Below are 5,580 nucleotides of genomic sequence, written 5' to 3'. Positions count from 1 at the left end.
GGGAAAAATGAGGACCTAATGCCGAGGGTTTAAGTGGAGAGAAAATGTTTTGAGAATGAAGTACAAATGCACTTTACACAATTGATGTGTGTATGGATTGTGGTAAGAGTTGTATGAGCCCCTAATAAAATGTTTAAAAACAAAACAAAACAAAAAAAATGTATTTCTATATAGTAGCACGCTTTCATACTAGCTGTAGTACCCATCTGCATGATTTGTTGGGAATTATCCCTAAATATATCTGTTTGAAAATGTTTCCTATCTCTCATCTGGATTTTTATGAGCGTGACAAGAATGGAGAGGAACTTGAATCCTCCGGTCCCTCTGTTGTTTTTCTCCTTACAGAAAGCATGCTTAGGTATGTAAAGTTCTAGATAATTTCTCATCCATATTTAGGGGATGACAAAAGGTTTTTGGAAAATAGGATTGAAAGATATTTTCATGCATGCCCGTGGAAACTCCCTTGTATTTTTCTGGGAGTTAGAATACATAGTGTATTGTACTAGAGCACCCCTGATGGTATAGTGGTTATCTGTTGGACTGAGATCCAGGTGACTGGCTGCTCAAACCCACCTGCAATGAAGAAAGACAGGCTTCCACTCCCATCAAGAGTAGCAGTCTCAGACACCCACAATGGGTCACGAAGGCTAGGCATTGACTCGATGGCAGGGAGTTTGGTTTGGTATTGTTATGGAACAGATTTTCTGAGTAGACATATTAATTGAAGAAATGGATTGAATAATTAATAACCTTCCCCAAAAGAAAGCCTGTGGTAGTTACATAATTGCTTGTCAACTTGAAGATATAACAGTGAAGGGGTGGAGTTTAACTTGCCAATTAGGTCACACACCTCCTTTAGAAGTGCCACTGAGATCAATGACTCTCTGAAAGCAGGCACTTTCTCTCTTTCTGCTTATACCTTCCTGTTGAGGAGCCACACAGAGCTGTCAGAGCCACTGCCATTGGATCCACAGGACTTTGTATCCACAGGCCGGTGATGTTCCTGCATCATTGCATGTGGCTCTGTGAGTCTGAAGAGGGACTTATGGACTAGTATCAGACTTATGGACTTGAGTTGGACTGGGCTGGGATGTTTTATTGATTTGCAGTTACTTGATATAAAGCTCTTTCTTATACCAAAAACAACAAACAAACAAAAAAAAAACAGCAAAAAACCAAGGTCCTGAGAGCTTTGGGGTTTACATTTAGGTCTTTAATCCATCTTGAGTTCGTTTTTGTGCATGGGGAAATATATGGGTCTTGTTTCATTATTCTGTAAATGGAAATCCAATTTATCAAATACCATTTGTTGAAGGGGCTGTCTTTCTCTTATTGGATATTTCTAGGTCCTTTGTCAAAGATTATATACCTGTAGGCAGAGGCATTTATGTTTGGGGTTTCTGTTCTGATCCATTGCTCCACGTATCTCTCACTGTACCAGGTACTAGGCTATTTTGACTACTGTGGCTATGTAGAAGGTTTTTAGGTCAGGCAGTGCTGGGCCTTCTGCTTGGTTCTTCATTTTAAGAATCTCTTTGTTTATCCTGGGTCTTTTGCCTGCCCATATGGAATTGGTCATTCGTTTTTCCATATCTTTAAATAATTTATTTGAGACTTTGGATTGGAATTGCATTGTATCTATAGATTGTTTTGGATAGTATTGTCGTTTTCATAATATTAAATCTGCGTATCCATGAGTATGGGATGTTCTTCCATTTATATGGGTGTTCGATAGTTTCTTGTAGTAATTTTCCGTAGTTTTCTCTATATAGTTCATTAGTTTCTTTAGTTAAGTGTATCCCAAGTATTTCATTTTGTGTGTGGTTATTGTAAATGGTATTGATTACTTAATGTCTTTTGTAGTTATTTTCACTGGCTTACAGGAATACAATTGATTTCTGGTTATTAACTTTGTATCCTGCTACTTTGTCAAATTCCTTGACCATTTCCAGCAGGACTTTTATGGAAGTTTTTTGGTTTTCTATATACAGGATCATATCATTTATGGATGTGGAGAGTTTTAATATATGGCCTTTATTATGTTGAGAACTTTTCCTTCTATTCCTATTTTGTTGAATGTTTTGAACAGAAAAGCTTGTTGAATATTGTAAATGCATTTCTATATTTATTGATATGATTATGTGGTTTTTATTTCTTGCCTTTTTGTAATGGATAACATTGATTGTTTTCCAAATATTGAACCATCCCTGCATACCTGTAATGCATCCCACTTGTTCATGGTGAATAATTCTTTTGATATGCTGCTGTATTCCATTGGCCATGATTATGTTGAGGATTTCAGCATATCTTCATGAGGGATATTAGTCTATAATTTTCAATTCTGTGAGGTTTTGCCTGGTTTGGGAATCAGTGTTACACTGGCTTGACAGAATGAGTTTGGAAGTTTGTTGTCTTTTACTATGTTCTGGAAGAGTTTGTGTAGTATTGCTGTCAGATATTCTTTGAATATATGTTAGAACTTCCCTTTGAAACCGTGTAGTCCTGGACTCCTTTTGATTGGTAGTTTCTTAATGACCTGCTCTATTTCTTCTATTGTTATGGGTCTTTGAGTTTTCAAATATCAGTATGCATTAATTTGAGTGGGTGGTATGATCTTGGTATCTGTCCATTTCTTCTAGATTGTCAAATTTGTTTGAGTACAGCTTTACATAGTAGTTTGTCATTATTATTTTTATTTGATTCAGATCTGTTGCAATTTCACCATTTTTAATCTCACTCTGGGTATGTGCATATTTTCTCCCCCCCCACTTTGTTAATTTTGCCAGTGGTCTATTTTGTTAATCTTTTCAAATAACCAGGTTCTTGTCTTGTTGATTTTCCTCCCCTCCCCACCAATCACTTATTTCTGCTTTGATATTTATGATCTCTTCCCTCCTCTTATTGACTTGTTGTCCTTGTTCCAGTTGTTCACTGTGTCCCCAAGGTGTTGATAGGTTGTGTTATCACTCTCATTTGTCTCATGGAATTTTAAAATTTCCTCCTTTATTTGATGCATTACCCGGTCATTTTCGAGTATTATGTTGGTCAACCTCCATGAGTTTGTCTTTGTGTTTCTGCTCATTTTATTGTTGATTTCTAATTTTCTGTCATTGTGGTCTGAGAAGATCGGATATAGGATCTCAATGTTTTTGAATTTGTTGAGGCATGATTTGTGAGCTAGTATATGGTCTGTTCTTGAGAATATTCCATGTGTGTTGGAGAAGAATATATATTTTTGTTTTGCTGAATGGAGCATTCTGATTATGTGTAAGAGATCATTTTTATTGATTGGGTTATTGAGCTTTCTTTTTTTTTTGGGGGGGGGGGGTTCCGAAAAAAACCCCAGAAAACCTGCTAGACAAATTCCAAAAGAGCTGTAACACTTGAGCTTTCTTATTTCTTTGTTCAGATTTTTCTTGATGTTCTGTCTTTCCCTGAGAGCAGTGTCTTAAAGTCTCCTGTTATTATTGTTGATGTGTCTATATCTTTTTTCAATTCTTTGAGGATTTGATTGATGTATTGCAAGGGTCTTTCATTGAATGCATATATGTTTAGTATAGTTACAGGTTCCTGAGTTTTGTTTCCTTTATCATTAGGTAGTGGCCATCCCTATCTCCTATTACATTGTTTGCCCTGAAGTCTATCATCTCAGATATTAATATTGTTAACCCTGCTTTCTTTTGGCTCCTATTGGTTTGGTATTCTTTTGTCCAGACTCTTATTGTTAATCTGTTTAAGTCTTTGCTTATGAGGTGTTGTTGGTCGTTTATTGTTGGATTTTGTTTTCTTTCCCATTCAGCTACTCTCTGTCTCTTTTTTAGTCCAACTTAGTCCATTAAGATTCAGTGACATTATTGATATGTATGCAGTACTGCCATTTTTGCTTTATATATGTGTGTGTGTGTGTGTGTGTGTGTGTTGTGTGTTTATATGGGTACTGTGTTTAGTCCCTTTGTTCTTTTTGTGTTATTTCCTTGTTTGGGTGTTGGTCTGAGTGTTTTGTTTTTTGTGAGGAATTGTGTTGTACGTTTGTTTGTTTGTGTGTTGTTGGTGGTGGTTTTTCAGCTATAGTACTTCATTTAGTATTTTATGATGTGGTGGTCTTGTGTTTGTGACTTCTTTTAATTTCTCTTGGAATACTTTAATTCTCCATCATATTTGATAGATACGTTTTCTGGATGCAGGATTCTAGGTTGACTTTTTTTTCTCTCCTAGTAGTCTGTATGCATCACTCTTTGTGCCTGAATGGTTTCTGCTGAGAAATCTGGGCATGTTCTAATTACTGACCCTTTGTATGTAATTGATCTTTCTTCTCTGGATGTTCTCAAAATTTTGCTATGTTGTTGATGTTAGACATCTTGACTACAGTATACTGGTAGTTTACCTTTTGGGATCTGTCCTGGCTGGTGTTCTCTCAGTTTTCTAAATAGCTATATTTTCTTCCTATAGACATTGAGGAAAAATCTCTTGCAGGATTTTGGACTATTCTCTGTTTGGATTTATTTGTTTCTACCCCTTCTGGAATCCCTATAAGATGCAAGTTGTTCCTCTTAATTGTATCCTACAATGTTCTTGTGTTTTTCTTGGTCTCCTTTGCATTTTTTTGTTATCTGTTGCTCTTTTAGTTGGATTCTATAGCTTTGTCTTCTAGCTCACTTATTCAATTTTTCAACTGTCAATTCTTTTTTTTTCTGTTGCTTTATAACATTGTTCTGTTCCTTTATAATGTTGTTTAATTATGCTATTGTACTGTTTGAGTCTTGTGTTTCTGTTTGGAGTTTTTCTTCTACAGCACATAGTGAGGTTACTAGATTTTCTATAATTTATTTTTTTTTCTGGATTCTTTCTTCAGCTGTTGCCATCATCATTCTTTTAAATTCTTTTTTTGATTAATCCATAGCCTATTCAATTTCAGGCACTACATTTAAGTCTGGTTGGTATTCAGCTATTTGTTTCTGCTCTCTTGTTTTTTTTTTTGGTGTGTGTGCACCAATATCTTCTATTGTTTTCTTGACATCTTGGTGTCACTCTTAGGGGTGTTAGGTACCTGGTGTTACGTGGAGTGTTTAATTCTGTTAGATAGTGCAGTAGAGGGTTTATGAGCAGTTTGCATTAAGTACTGGGGGAAAGTATTAGATTAGGTATTAGGGGAACATTCAAAGAGTGGGAGGGGAAGTGTTGGAGGTGGGCAGATGAAAGGAGCAGTAGGTAAAATAAAAGATGGGAGGGATTATGTAGTGTTATTTTGTAGGTTAAAGGAAGGGATCGTAGGCCCCCAAAGTGTCTTCTTGCAGTGTTGAAAGAATGAATACTTATATATAAAAATGTAGGATTAGTGTTGTCTTTTTGGTTTTATGGGGGTGAGAAGGCCAGCACAGGTTTGACGATAAGAAGGTGAAACTAAAGGAAAGGTTAATAGTGTTATGAAGTAAAACTTCAGATCTTTAGATCAAAGAAAGGAAAGTTCAAGGAGAGTGAAAGAAACTAAAGTTTTAGGAATACTAATGGGAAAAACTATACTAGGATAAGATGAAGGAGTTGTTTGATATGTTTGTTTGCACTCTAAGCTTTGACCAGGAG

The 5,580-nt window shown here is 35.9% G+C and overlaps 1 non-coding gene across 1 annotated transcript; it reads right to left on the bottom strand.

Annotated features, from left to right (window-relative positions):
* Nucleotides 1-3,323: 3,323 nt before the first annotated feature.
* LOC115869254 lies at nucleotides 3,324-3,385 on the bottom strand. The gene has a single exon (XR_004046073.1). It is a non-coding gene; the product is annotated as a U7 small nuclear RNA (small nuclear RNA).
* Between the last annotated feature and the right edge of the window lie 2,195 nt (nucleotides 3,386-5,580).

The sequence above is a fragment of the Echinops telfairi genome, unplaced genomic scaffold (genome assembly GCF_000313985.2).
Source record: "Echinops telfairi isolate 266 unplaced genomic scaffold, ASM31398v2 ScPeMD7_23;HRSCAF=83, whole genome shotgun sequence".
NCBI lineage: Eukaryota > Metazoa > Chordata > Mammalia > Afrosoricida > Tenrecidae > Echinops > Echinops telfairi.
The sequence above is the reverse complement of the archived record's forward strand: the minus strand, read 5'-3'. Positions and strand labels throughout refer to the sequence as shown.